Below are 13,660 nucleotides of genomic sequence, written 5' to 3'. Positions count from 1 at the left end.
CAAATCCAGGAATACCATCCTAACCCGGGTTTTTCTTTTTACGAAGATGGAAGGCGTCCTCAATCACAGCTTCAGAGGTGGGCCTCAACACACAAGTCGAGCACTGCTTTCCCAAGGCCCAGTTCTTGCATGCTGACTCTGACCTCCAGAGCGGGAAACTCTCTGGCGGTACTTCAGCGACTCAACTCGGTCACCTCTGAAGCTGTGAATGAGGACGCCTTCCATCTAAGGGAGCCTAGTCGACCTCAGCTCGATGAATTGATTGATTTGAAGGTCTATTTATAAACTTCCCTGTGTGGACTCATGACATCACATGTGATGTCATAGAAGGAGTTACCACTTTAGTACCATGACATCATCAGTGAGCTGAAACAGGCTGATTCACATCCTGTCATTACGTCACAGATGATGTCACGAGTTCAGTCAGATCTTGAGGACATTTGAGCTGATATGAGAAATGATCTCTATTAATTAATCAATGGGTAAAATGTTGTTGAAAAGTGGAGGTTGACTGGACGTCTACACGACATATAATCATTTGAAATATGATGTTAGAAAGGCTGAAAGTGTAATTGGAGTGTGGAAACAGGTAGTTCAGCATTTATTGATCTATACAAGTTGTGATATTAGTTGGATACAAACTGTGTCACCTGATTGGCAGATGTGCTGCAGCCACCTGTTGGCTGGTTTAATTAATGCACCTACATTAGTGGGTAGGCTGAGCAGTTGGAGTGCGGCAGGCTTTAGAGAGTAAATACATGAGGTGTGTGTTTCTGACATAATGTAAGTAGTTTCTGGTTTGTTCTTCTTTGGAGTGTTTAATTAGTATCTGTGAAGGGAATATTGTCCATATTACCTAACCTACACTTGAAATGACTGCGCTGTGTAAATATGTGAATTATCCTGCCACTTGCCTGACATAATTACCTCCTTTTTCATGTCTTTGTTAATGTGCATCGCTATTTAAAGCATATGTAAGCCAGTAGAGAATTGGGTCCAATTATATCTTTATTTTTCTATAGTTTCCTTATTTATCTCATTTTCATTTGTTAATCAATCTGTCAATCACTTATTTGACACACACACACACACACACACACACACACACACACACACACACACACACACACACACACACACACACACACACACACACACACACACACTCCTTATTTGTCATATCAACTAGAGCAAACTTATGATTGGTTAGAGGGAGTTAAGTCCCACCCTCTCTTCACGCAGAAGTCAGTGAGTTGCAGTGCGGGTAAAACAGCAGCGGCCGGAGCGGATGAGAAATAGAGAGTTAGAATAGCGATTATTAACATATCCATGAGATAAAATACTCTTCTGAATGCGTCAGAGGTGTGCGAGGGTCCGTGAGCCAGGAGTAGTAGTACTTTTGGCATTATCGTCTTGGTGAGTTGCCGAGCTAATTAGCGCTAGCGCATGCTAACTGTATTAGCCACACTGAGTTGATGTGTGTGGTGGCAGAAAACGTGTCTGTGCTCCAGAAATGCTTGAACTTGGCTTATCACTGCTGCTCACTGTTTCTGTTAACTATCTTAAGAGTTCAAAACTGAATATTATTGCTCTGATCATTTAAAAGAAGTAAGGTATGATGTTTATTTTGATACTGTGTGTGTAGTTATATTGAGATACATTGTATGATGAAACTGATGGATAAGGTCATTTACAACTTAAAGTTAAAACATCATAATTCATGGGTTAACAGCTAAAATTCATGTTGATTAAATTCATGTATAAAAAGGTTGATAAAAATGTATAAAATGTGGGAAATACTTACATTGAGATAAAACAAAACAAAACAACTGTACAGTTAAAAGAGAGAATTCATTTAATCATTATTGTGCTACAGTAATGTGTTGAGAATTATTATATTACTATGGCCATTAGAGAAAAGTAGTGACGTCATGAAAATAACAGTCCTGTCTTCATGCAGGCTGGGTTTTTTGAGAACTAGAGAACTGGATGTGGATTCTCCCTTGGATGGGAGATGGCTAGCCCCCAGTGAGATCTCTTCTTAACCTAAGGAGTGAGGAACCGAGACCTGAGAAGAGGACCTCATATCTTTTTGCTTTCACTCAAGTATCAGTGTGGTAGGACCACCACACATCCGACTACTTGAATTTTCCCCCCTGACTTGACATAAAACATTGACTTGAGCGCGCTGACTGATATCGCAAAGACATTAAAGGGACATTACACTCATGGACACTTTCAATTCAAGTTCTGCTGAAAGACTGTGAAATCTTGAGATATTGATGATAATTGCACTGCATTTTATGTTCATGTTTTATAACTTGGTACAGTAAACTTACCTCAACGTTCCTCGTGGCTCCATTTATCTGTTTTGTCTGTCATTCCCTTTTCAGCCCTCCCATTACGAACCTAGCCCCTGGTCCATATATTCTTTATTCTTTACCCTGTAGCACCTAGTGGGTTACACATACGCTCACGATTTTTTTTAGGGTTAGGATGGTATTCTTGGAATTTGGGCTCAGTCTTTGGAAATCTGAATATGATTAGGGTTAAGTTCAGGTGCATCTTACTCCCTAAACTTCAGTTCAATTTGGAAGTGATCAAGTATTCCTCCATGGAAAAATACAATCGCCCCAGAAGGAGTCTTTGGGCATATTCCAAAGACTGAATCCAAATCCAGGAATACGATCCTAACCCGGGTTTTTCTTTTTACGAAGATGGAAGGCGTCCTCATTCACAGCTTCAGAGGTGGGCCTCAACACACAAGTCGAGCACTGCTTTCCCAAGGCCCAGTTCTTGCACGCTGACTCTGACCTCCAGAGCGGGAAACTCTCTGGCGGTACTTCAGCGACTCAACTCGGTCACCTCTGAAGCTGTGAATGAGGACGCCTTCCATCTAAGGGAGCCTAGTCGACCTCAGCTCGATGAATTGATTGATTTGAAGGTCTATTTATAAACTTCCCTGTGTGGACTCATGACATCATATGTGATGTCATAGAAGGAGTTACCACTTTAGTACCATGACATCATCAGTGAGCTGAAACAGGCTGATTCACATCCTGTCATTACGTCACAGATGATGTCACGAGTTCAGTCAGATCTTGAGGACATTTGAGCTGATATCAGAAAGGATCTCTATTAATTAATCAATGGGTAAGATGTTGTTGAAAAGTGGAGGTTGACTGGACGTCTACACGACATATAATCATTTGAAATATGATGTTAGAAAGGCTGAAAGTGTAATTGGAGTGTGGAAACAGGTAGTTCAGCTTTTATTGATCTATACAAGTTGTGATATTAGTTGGATACAAACTGTGTCACCTGATTGGCAGATGTGCTGCAGCCACCTGTTGGCTGGTTTAATTAATGCACCTACATTAGTGGGTAGGCTGAGCAGTTGGAGTGCGGCAGGCTTTAGAGAGTAAATACATGAGGTGTGTGTTTCTGACATAATGTAAGTAGTTTCTGGTTTGTTCTTCTTTGGAGTGTTTAATTAGTATCTGTGAAGGGAATATTGTCCATATTACCTAACCTACACTTGAAATGACTGCGCTGTGTAAATATGTGAATTATCCTGCCACTTGCCTGACATAATTACCTCCTTTTTCATGTCTTTGTTAATGTGCATCGCTATTTAAAGCATATGTAAGCCAGTAGAGAATTGGGTCCAATTATATCTTTATTTTTCTATAGTTTCCTTATTTATCTCATTTTCATTTGTTAATCAATCTGTCAATCACTTATTTGACACACACACACACACACACACACACACACACACACACACACACACACACACACACACACACAGTCCTTATTTGTCATATCAACTAGAGCAAACTTATGATTGGTTAGAGGGAGTTAAGTCCCACCCTCTCTTCACGCAGAAGTCAGTGAGTTGCAGTGCGGGTAAAACAGCAGCGGTCGGAGCGGATGAGAAATAGAGAGTTAGAATAGCGATTATTAACATATCCATGAGATAAAATACTCTTCTGAATGCGTCAGAGGTGTGCGAGGGTCCGTGAGCCAGGAGTAGTAGTACTTTTGGCATTATCGTCTTGGTGAGTTGCCGAGCTAATTAGCGCTAGCGCATGCTAACTGTATTAGCCACACTGTGAGTTGATGTGTGAGGTGGCAGAAAACGTGTCTGTGCTCCAGAAATGCTTGAACTTGGCTTATCACTGCTGCTCACTGTTTCTGTTAACTATCTTAAGAGTTCAAAACTGAATATTATTGCTCTGATCATTTAAAAGAAGTAAGGTATGATGTTTATTTTGATACTGTGTGTGTAGTTATATTGAGATACATTGTATGATGAAACTGATGGATAAGTTCATTTACAACTTAAAGTTAAAACATCATAATTCATGGGTTAACAGCTAAAATTCATGTTGATTAAATTCATGTATAAAAAGGTTGATAAAAATGTATAAAATGTGGGAAATACATTGAGATAAAACAAAACAAAACAACTGTACGGTTAAAAGAGAGAATTCATTTAATCATTATTGTGCTACAGTAATGTGTTGAGAATTATTATATTACTATGGCCATTAGAGAAAAGTAGTGACGTCATGAAAATAACAGTCCTGTCTTCATGCAGGCTGGGTTTTTTGAGAACTAGAGAACTGGATGTGGATTCTCCCTGTGGATGGGAGATGGCTAGCCCCCAGTGAGATCTCTTCTTAACCTAAGGAGTGAGGAACCGAGACCTGAGAAGAGGACCTCATATCTTTTTGCTTTCACTCAAGTATCAGTGTGGTAGGACCACCACACATCCGACTACTTGAATTTTCCCCCCTGACTTGACATAAAACATTGACTTGAGCGCGCTGACTGATATCGCAAAGACATTAAAGGGACATTACACTCATGGACACTTTCAATTCAAGCTCTGCTGAAAGACTGTGAAATCTTGAGATACTGATGATAATTGCACTGCATTTTATGTTCATGTTTTATAACTTGGTACAGTAAACTTACCTCAACGTTCCTCGTGGCTCCATTTATCTGTTTTGTCTGTCATTCCCTTTTCAGCCCTCCCATTACGAACCTAGCCCCTGGTCCATATATTCTTTATTCTTTACCCTGTAGCACCTAGTGGGTTACACATACGCTCACGATTTTTTTTAGGGTTAGGATGGTATTCTTGGAATTTGGGCTCAGTCTTTGGAAATCTGAATATGATTAGGGTTAAGTTCAGGTGCATCTTACTCCCTAAACTTCAGTTCAATTTGGAAGTGATCAAGTATTCCTCCATGGAAAAATACAATCGCCCCAGAAGGAGTCTTTGGGCATATTCCAAAGACTGAATCCAAATCCAGGAATACCATCCTAACCCGGGTTTTTCTTTTTACGAAGATGGAAGGCGTCCTCAATCACAGCTTCAGAGGTGGGCCTCAACACACAAGTCGAGCACTGCTTTCCCAAGGCCCAGTTCTTGCACGCTGACTCTGACCTCCAGAGCGGGAAACTCTCTGGCGGTACTTCAGCGACTCAACTCGGTCACCTCTGAAGCTGTGAATGAGGACGCCTTCCATCTAAGGGAGCCTAGTCGACCTCAGCTCGATGAATTGATTGATTTGAAGGTCTATTTATAAACTTCCCTGTGTGGACTCATGACATCACATGTGATGTCATAGAAGGAGTTACCACTTTAGTACCATGACATCATCAGTGAGCTGAAACAGGCTGATTCACATCCTGTCATTACGTCACAGATGATGTCACGAGTTCAGTCAGATCTTGAGGACATTTGAGCTGATATGAGAAATGATCTCTATTAATTAATCAATGGGTAAAATGTTGTTGAAAAGTGGAGGTTGACTGGGCGTCTACACGACATATAATCATTTGAAATATGATGTTAGAAAGGCTGAAAGTGTAATTGGAGTGTGGAAACAGGTAGTTCAGCATTTATTGATCTATACAAGTTGTGATATTAGTTGGATACAAACTGTGTCACCTGATTGGCAGATGTGCTGCAGCCACCTGTTGGCTGGTTTAATTAATGCACCTACATTAGTGGGTAGGCTGAGCAGTTGGAGTGCGGCAGGCTTTAGAGAGTAAATACATGAGGTGTGTGTTTCTGACATAATGTAAGTAGTTTCTGGTTTGTTCTTCTTTGGAGTGTTTAATTAGTATCTGTGAAGGGAATATTGTCCATATTACCTAACCTACACTTGAAATGACTGCGCTGTGTAAATATGTGAATTATCCTGCCACTTGCCTGACATAATTACCTCCTTTTTCATGTCTTTGTTAATGTGCATCGCTATTTAAAGCATATGTAAGCCAGTAGAGAATTGGGTCCAATTATATCTTTATTTTTCTATAGTTTCCTTATTTATCTCATTTTCATTTGTTAATCAATCTGTCAATCACTTATTTGACACACACACACACACACACACACACACACACACACACACACACACACACACACACAGTCCTTATTTGTCATATCAACTAGAGCAAACTTATGATTGGTTAGAGGGAGTTAAGTCCCACCCTCTCTTCACGCAGAAGTCAGTGAGTTGCAGTGCGGGTAAAACAGCAGCGGCCGGAGCGGATGAGAAATAGAGAGTTAGAATAGCGATTATTAACATATCCATGAGATAAAATACTCTTCTGAATGCGTCAGAGGTGTGCGAGGGTCCGTGAGCCAGGAGTAGTAGTACTTTTGGCATTATCGTCTTGGTGAGTTGCCGAGCTAATTAGCGCTAGCGCATGCTAACTGTATTAGCCACACTGAGTTGATGTGTGTGGTGGCAGAAAACGTGTCTGTGCTCCAGAAATGCTTGAACTTGGCTTATCACTGCTGCTCACTGTTTCTGTTAACTATCTTAAGAGTTCAAAACTGAATATTATTGCTCTGATCATTTAAAAGAAGTAAGGTATGATGTTTATTTTGATACTGTGTGTGTAGTTATATTGAGATACATTGTATGATGAAACTGATGGATAAGGTCATTTACAACTTAAAGTTAAAACATCATAATTCATGGGTTAACAGCTAAAATTCATGTTGATTAAATTCATGTATAAAAAGGTTGATAAAAATGTATAAAATGTGGGAAATACTTACATTGAGATAAAACAAAACAAAACAACTGTACAGTTAAAAGAGAGAATTCATTTAATCATTATTGTGCTACAGTAATGTGTTGAGAATTATTATATTACTATGGCCATTAGAGAAAAGTAGTGACGTCATGAAAATAACAGTCCTGTCTTCATGCAGGCTGGGTTTTTTGAGAACTAGAGAACTGGATGTGGATTCTCCCTTGGATGGGAGATGGCTAGCCCCCAGTGAGATCTCTTCTTAACCTAAGGAGTGAGGAACCGAGACCTGAGAAGAGGACCTCATATCTTTTTGCTTTCACTCAAGTATCAGTGTGGTAGGACCACCACACATCCGACTACTTGAATTTTCCCCCCTGACTTGACATAAAACATTGACTTGAGCGCGCTGACTGATATCGCAAAGACATTAAAGGGACATTACACTCATGGACACTTTCAATTCAAGTTCTGCTGAAAGACTGTGAAATCTTGAGATACTGATGATAATTGCACTGCATTTTATGTTCATGTTTTATAACTTGGTACAGTAAACTTACCTCAACGTTCCTCGTGGCTCCATTTATCTGTTTTGTCTGTCATTCCCTTTTCAGCCCTCCCATTACGAACCTAGCCCCTGGTCCATATATTCTTTATTCTTTACCCTGTAGCACCTAGTGGGTTACACATACGCTCACGATTTTTTTTAGGGTTAGGATGGTATTCTTGGAATTTGGGCTCAGTCTTTGGAAATCTGAATATGATTAGGGTTAAGTTCAGGTGCATCTTACTCCCTAAACTTCAGTTCAATTTGGAAGTGATCAAGTATTCCTCCATGGAAAAATACAATCGCCCCAGAAGGAGTCTTTGGGCATATTCCAAAGACTGAATCCAAATCCAGGAATACGATCCTAACCCGGGTTTTTCTTTTTACGAAGATGGAAGGCGTCCTCATTCACAGCTTCAGAGGTGGGCCTCAACACACAAGTCGAGCACTGCTTTCCCAAGGCCCAGTTCTTGCACGCTGACTCTGACCTCCAGAGCGGGAAACTCTCTGGCGGTACTTCAGCGACTCAACTCGGTCACCTCTGAAGCTGTGAATGAGGACGCCTTCCATCTAAGGGAGCCTAGTCGACCTCAGCTCGATGAATTGATTGATTTGAAGGTCTATTTATAAACTTCCCTGTGTGGACTCATGACATCACATGTGATGTCATAGAAGGAGTTACCACTTTAGTACCATGACATCATCAGTGAGCTGAAACAGGCTGATTCACATCCTGTCATTACGTCACAGATGATGTCACGAGTTCAGTCAGATCTTGAGGACATTTGAGCTGATATCAGAAAGGATCTCTATTAATTAATCAATGGGTAAAATGTTGTTGAAAAGTGGAGGTTGACTGGACGTCTACACGACATATAATCATTTGAAATATGATGTTAGAAAGGCTGAAAGTGTAATTGGAGTGTGGAAACAGGTAGTTCAGCTTTTATTGATCTATACAAGTTGTGATATTAGTTGGATACAAACTGTGTCACCTGATTGGCAGATGTGCTGCAGCCACCTGTTGGCTGGTTTAATTAATGCACCTACATTAGTGGGTAGGCTGAGCAGTTGGAGTGCGGCAGGCTTTAGAGAGTAAATACATGAGGTGTGTGTTTCTGACATAATGTAAGTAGTTTCTGGTTTGTTCTTCTTTGGAGTGTTTAATTAGTATCTGTGAAGGGAATATTGTCCATATTACCTAACCTACACTTGAAATGACTGCGCTGTGTAAATATGTGAATTATCCTGCCACTTGCCTGACATAATTACCTCCTTTTTCATGTCTTTGTTAATGTGCATCGCTATTTAAAGCATATGTAAGCCAGTAGAGAATTGGGTCCAATTATATCTTTATTTTTCTATAGTTTCCTTATTTATCTCATTTTCATTTGTTAATCAATCTGTCAATCACTTATTTGACACACACACACACACACACACACACACACACACAGTCCTTATTTGTCATATCAACTAGAGCAAACTTATGATTGGTTAGAGGGAGTTAAGTCCCACCCTCTCTTCACGCAGAAGTCAGTGAGTTGCAGTGCGGGTAAAACAGCAGCGGTCGGAGCGGATGAGAAATAGAGAGTTAGAATAGCGATTATTAACATATCCATGAGATAAAATACTCTTCTGAATGCGTCAGAGGTGTGCGAGGGTCCGTGAGCCAGGAGTAGTAGTACTTTTGGCATTATCGTCTTGGTGAGTTGCCGAGCTAATTAGCGCTAGCGCATGCTAACTGTATTAGCCACACTGAGTTGATGTGTGAGGTGGCAGAAAACGTGTCTGTGCTCCAGAAATGCTTGAACTTGGCTTATCACTGCTGCTCACTGTTTCTGTTAGCTATCTTAAGAGTTCAAAACTGAATATTATTGCTCTGATCATTTAAAAGAAGTAAGGTATGATGTTTATTTTGATACTGTGTGTGTAGTTATATTGAGATACATTGTATGATGAAACTGATGGATAAGTTCATTTACAACTTAAAGTTAAAACATCATAATTCATGGGTTAACAGCTAAAATTCATGTTGATTAAATTCATGTATAAAAAGGTTGATAAAAATGTATAAAATGTGGGAAATACATTGAGATAAAACAAAACAAAACAACTGTACGGTTAAAAGAGAGAATTCATTTAATCATTATTGTGCTACAGTAATGTGTTGAGAATTATTATATTACTATGGCCATTAGAGAAAAGTAGTGACGTCATGAAAATAACAGTCCTGTCTTCATGCAGGCTGGGTTTTTTGAGAACTAGAGAACTGGATGTGGATTCTCCCTGTGGATGGGAGATGGCTAGCCCCCAGTGAGATCTCTTCTTAACCTAAGGAGTGAGGAACCGAGACCTGAGAAGAGGACCTCATATCTTTTTGCTTTCACTCAAGTATCAGTGTGGTAGGACCACCACACATCCGACTACTTGAATTTTCCCCCCTGACTTGACATAAAACATTGACTTGAGCGCGCTGACTGATATCGCAAAGACATTAAAGGGACATTACACTCATGGACACTTTCAATTCAAGCTCTGCTGAAAGACTGTGAAATCTTGAGATACTGATGATAATTGCACTGCATTTTATGTTCATGTTTTATAACTTGGTACAGTAAACTTACCTCAACGTTCCTCGTGGCTCCATTTATCTGTTTTGTCTGTCATTCCCTTTTCAGCCCTCCCATTACGAACCTAGCCCCTGGTCCATATATTCTTTATTCTTTACCCTGTAGCACCTAGTGGGTTACACATACGCTCACGATTTTTTTTAGGGTTAGGATGGTATTCTTGGAATTTGGGCTCAGTCTTTGGAAATCTGAATATGATTAGGGTTAAGTTCAGGTGCATCTTACTCCCTAAACTTCAGTTCAATTTGGAAGTGATCAAGTATTCCTCCATGGAAAAATACAATCGCCCCAGAAGGAGTCTTTGGGCATATTCCAAAGACTGAATCCAAATCCAGGAATACCATCCTAACCCGGGTTTTTCTTTTTACGAAGATGGAAGGCGTCCTCAATCACAGCTTCAGAGGTGGGCCTCAACACACAAGTCGAGCACTGCTTTCCCAAGGCCCAGTTCTTGCACGCTGACTCTGACCTCCAGAGCGGGAAACTCTCTGGCGGTACTTCAGCGACTCAACTCGGTCACCTCTGAAGCTGTGAATGAGGACGCCTTCCATCTAAGGGAGCCTAGTCGACCTCAGCTCGATGAATTGATTGATTTGAAGGTCTATTTATAAACTTCCCTGTGTGGACTCATGACATCACATGTGATGTCATAGAAGGAGTTACCACTTTAGTACCATGACATCATCAGTGAGCTGAAACAGGCTGATTCACATCCTGTCATTACGTCACAGATGATGTCACGAGTTCAGTCAGATCTTGAGGACATTTGAGCTGATATGAGAAATGATCTCTATTAATTAATCAATGGGTAAAATGTTGTTGAAAAGTGGAGGTTGACTGGAAGTCTACACGACATATAATCACTTGAAATATGATGTTAGAAAGGCTGAAAGTGTAATTGGAGTGTGGAAACAGGTAGTTCAGCATTTATTGATCTATACAAGTTGTGATATTAGTTGGATACAAACTGTGTCACCTGATTGGCAGATGTGCTGCAGCCACCTGTTGGCTGGTTTAATTAATGCACCTACATTAGTGGGTAGGCTGAGCAGTTGGAGTGCGGCAGGCTTTAGAGAGTAAATACATGAGGTGTGTGTTTCTGACATAATGTAAGTAGTTTCTGGTTTGTTCTTCTTTGGAGTGTTTAATTAGTATCTGTGAAGGGAATATTGTCCATATTACCTAACCTACACTTGAAATGACTGCGCTGTGTAAATATGTGAATTATCCTGCCACTTGCCTGACATGATTACCTCCTTTTTCATGTCTTTGTTAATGTGCATCGCTATTTAAAGCATATGTAAGCCAGTAGAGAATTGGGTCCAATTATATCTTTATTTTTCTATAGTTTCCTTATTTATCTCATTTTCATTTGTTAATCAATCTGTCAATCACTTATTTGACACACACACACACACACACACACACACACACACACACACACACACACACAGTCCTTATTTGTCATATCAACTAGAGCAAACTTATGATTGGTTAGAGGGAGTTAAGTCCCACCCTCTCTTCACGCAGAAGTCAGTGAGTTGCAGTGCGGGTAAAACAGCAGCGGCCGGAGCGGATGAGAAATAGAGAGTTAGAATAGCGATTATTAACATATCCATGAGATAAAATACTCTTCTGAATGCGTCAGAGGTGTGCGAGGGTCTGTGAGCCAGGAGTAGTAGTACTTTTGGCATTATCGTCTTGGTGAGTTGCCGAGCTAATTAGCGCTAGCGCATGCTAACTGTATTAGCCACACTGAGTTGATGTGTGTGGTGGCAGAAAACGTGTCTGTGCTCCAGAAATGCTTGAACTTGGCTTATCACTGCTGCTCACTGTTTCTGTTAACTATCTTAAGAGTTCAAAACTGAATATTATTGCTCTGATCATTTAAAAGAAGTAAAGTATGATGTTTATTTTGATACTGTGTGTGTAGTTATATTGAGATACATTGTATGATGAAACTGATGGATAAGGTCATTTACAACTTAAAGTTAAAACATCATAATTCATGGGTTAACAGCTAAAATTCATGTTGATTAAATTCATGTATAAAAAGGTTGATAAAAATGTATAAAATGTGGGAAATACTTACATTGAGATAAAACAAAACAAAACAACTGTACAGTTAAAAGAGAGAATTCATTTAATCATTATTGTGCTACAGTAATGTGTTGAGAATTATTATATTACTATGGCCATTAGAGAAAAGTAGTGACGTCATGAAAATAACAGTCCTGTCTTCATGCAGGCTGGGTTTTTTGAGAACTAGAGAACTGGATGTGGATTCTCCCTTGGATGGGAGATGGCTAGCCCCCAGTGAGATCTCTTCTTAACCTAAGGAGTGAGGAACCGAGACCTGAGAAGAGGACCTCATATCTTTTTGCTTTCACTCAAGTATCAGTGTGGTAGGACCACCACACATCCGACTACTTGAATTTTCCCCCTGACTTGACATAAAACATTGACTTGAGCGCGCTGACTGATATCGCAAAGACATTAAAGGGACATTACACTCATGGACACTTTCAATTCAAGTTCTGCTGAAAGACTGTGAAATCTTGAGATACTGATGATAATTGCACTGCATTTTATGTTCATGTTTTATAACTTGGTACAGTAAACTTACCTCAACGTTCCTCGTGGCTCCATTTATCTGTTTTGTCTGTCATTCCCTTTTCAGCCCTCCCATTACGAACCTAGCCCCTGGTCCATATATTCTTTATTCTTTACCCTGTAGCACCTAGTGGGTTACACATACGCTCACGGTTTTTTTTAGGGTTAGGACGGTATTCTTGGAATTTGGGCTCAGTCTTTGGAAATCTGAATATGATTAGGGTTAAGTTCAGGTGCATCTTACTCCCTAAACTTCAGTTCAATTTGGAAGTGATCAAGTATTCCTCCATGGAAAAATACAATCGCCCCAGAAGGAGTCTTTGGGCATATTCCAAAGACTGAATCCAAATCCAGGAATACGATCCTAACCCGGGTTTTTCTTTTTACGAAGATGGAAGGCGTCCTCATTCACAGCTTCAGAGGTGGGCCTCAACACACAAGTCGAGCACTGCTTTCCCAAGGCCCAGTTCTTGCACGCTGACTCTGACCTCCAGAGCGGGAAACTCTCTGGCGGTACTTCAGCGACTCAACTCGGTCACCTCTGAAGCTGTGAATGAGGACGCCTTCCATCTAAGGGAGCCTAGTCGACCTCAGCTCGATGAATTGATTGATTTGAAGGTCTATTTATAAACTTCCCTGTGTGGACTCATGACATCACATGTGATGTCATAGAAGGAGTTACCACTTTAGTACCATGACATCATCAGTGAGCTGAAACAGGCTGATTCACATCCTGTCATTACGTCACAGATGATGTCACGAGTTCAGTCAGATCTTGAGGACATTTGAGCTGATATGAGAAAGG

At 40.4% G+C, this 13,660-nt stretch overlaps 5 long non-coding RNA genes across 5 annotated transcripts; all 5 read left to right on the top strand.

Moving 5' to 3' along the window:
- Positions 1-1,124: 1,124 nt before the first annotated feature.
- Positions 1,125-2,349, top strand: LOC121906068. The gene is made up of 2 exons (XR_006098527.1): positions 1,125-1,416; positions 1,961-2,349. It is a non-coding gene; the product is annotated as an uncharacterized LOC121906068 (long non-coding RNA).
- Positions 2,350-3,742: 1,393 nt separating this feature from the next.
- On the top strand, positions 3,743-4,993 carry LOC121906076. The gene is made up of 2 exons (XR_006098534.1): positions 3,743-4,061; positions 4,604-4,993. It is a non-coding gene; the product is annotated as an uncharacterized LOC121906076 (long non-coding RNA).
- Positions 4,994-6,395: 1,402 nt separating this feature from the next.
- LOC121906070 lies at positions 6,396-7,632 on the top strand. Its single transcript, XR_006098529.1, has 2 exons — positions 6,396-6,699; positions 7,244-7,632. It is a non-coding gene; the product is annotated as an uncharacterized LOC121906070 (long non-coding RNA).
- A 930-nt stretch (positions 7,633-8,562) lies between these two features.
- On the top strand, positions 8,563-10,246 carry LOC121906075. Its single transcript, XR_006098533.1, has 2 exons — positions 8,563-9,316; positions 9,857-10,246. It is a non-coding gene; the product is annotated as an uncharacterized LOC121906075 (long non-coding RNA).
- Positions 10,247-11,113: 867 nt separating this feature from the next.
- On the top strand, positions 11,114-12,878 carry LOC121906079. Its single transcript, XR_006098537.1, has 2 exons — positions 11,114-11,946; positions 12,491-12,878. It is a non-coding gene; the product is annotated as an uncharacterized LOC121906079 (long non-coding RNA).
- Positions 12,879-13,660: the final 782 nt, after the last annotated feature.

The sequence above is a fragment of the Thunnus maccoyii genome, chromosome 10 (genome assembly GCF_910596095.1).
Source record: "Thunnus maccoyii chromosome 10, fThuMac1.1, whole genome shotgun sequence".
Classification (NCBI taxonomy): Eukaryota; Metazoa; Chordata; class Actinopteri; order Scombriformes; family Scombridae; genus Thunnus; species Thunnus maccoyii.
The sequence above is the reverse complement of the archived record's forward strand: the minus strand, read 5'-3'. Positions and strand labels throughout refer to the sequence as shown.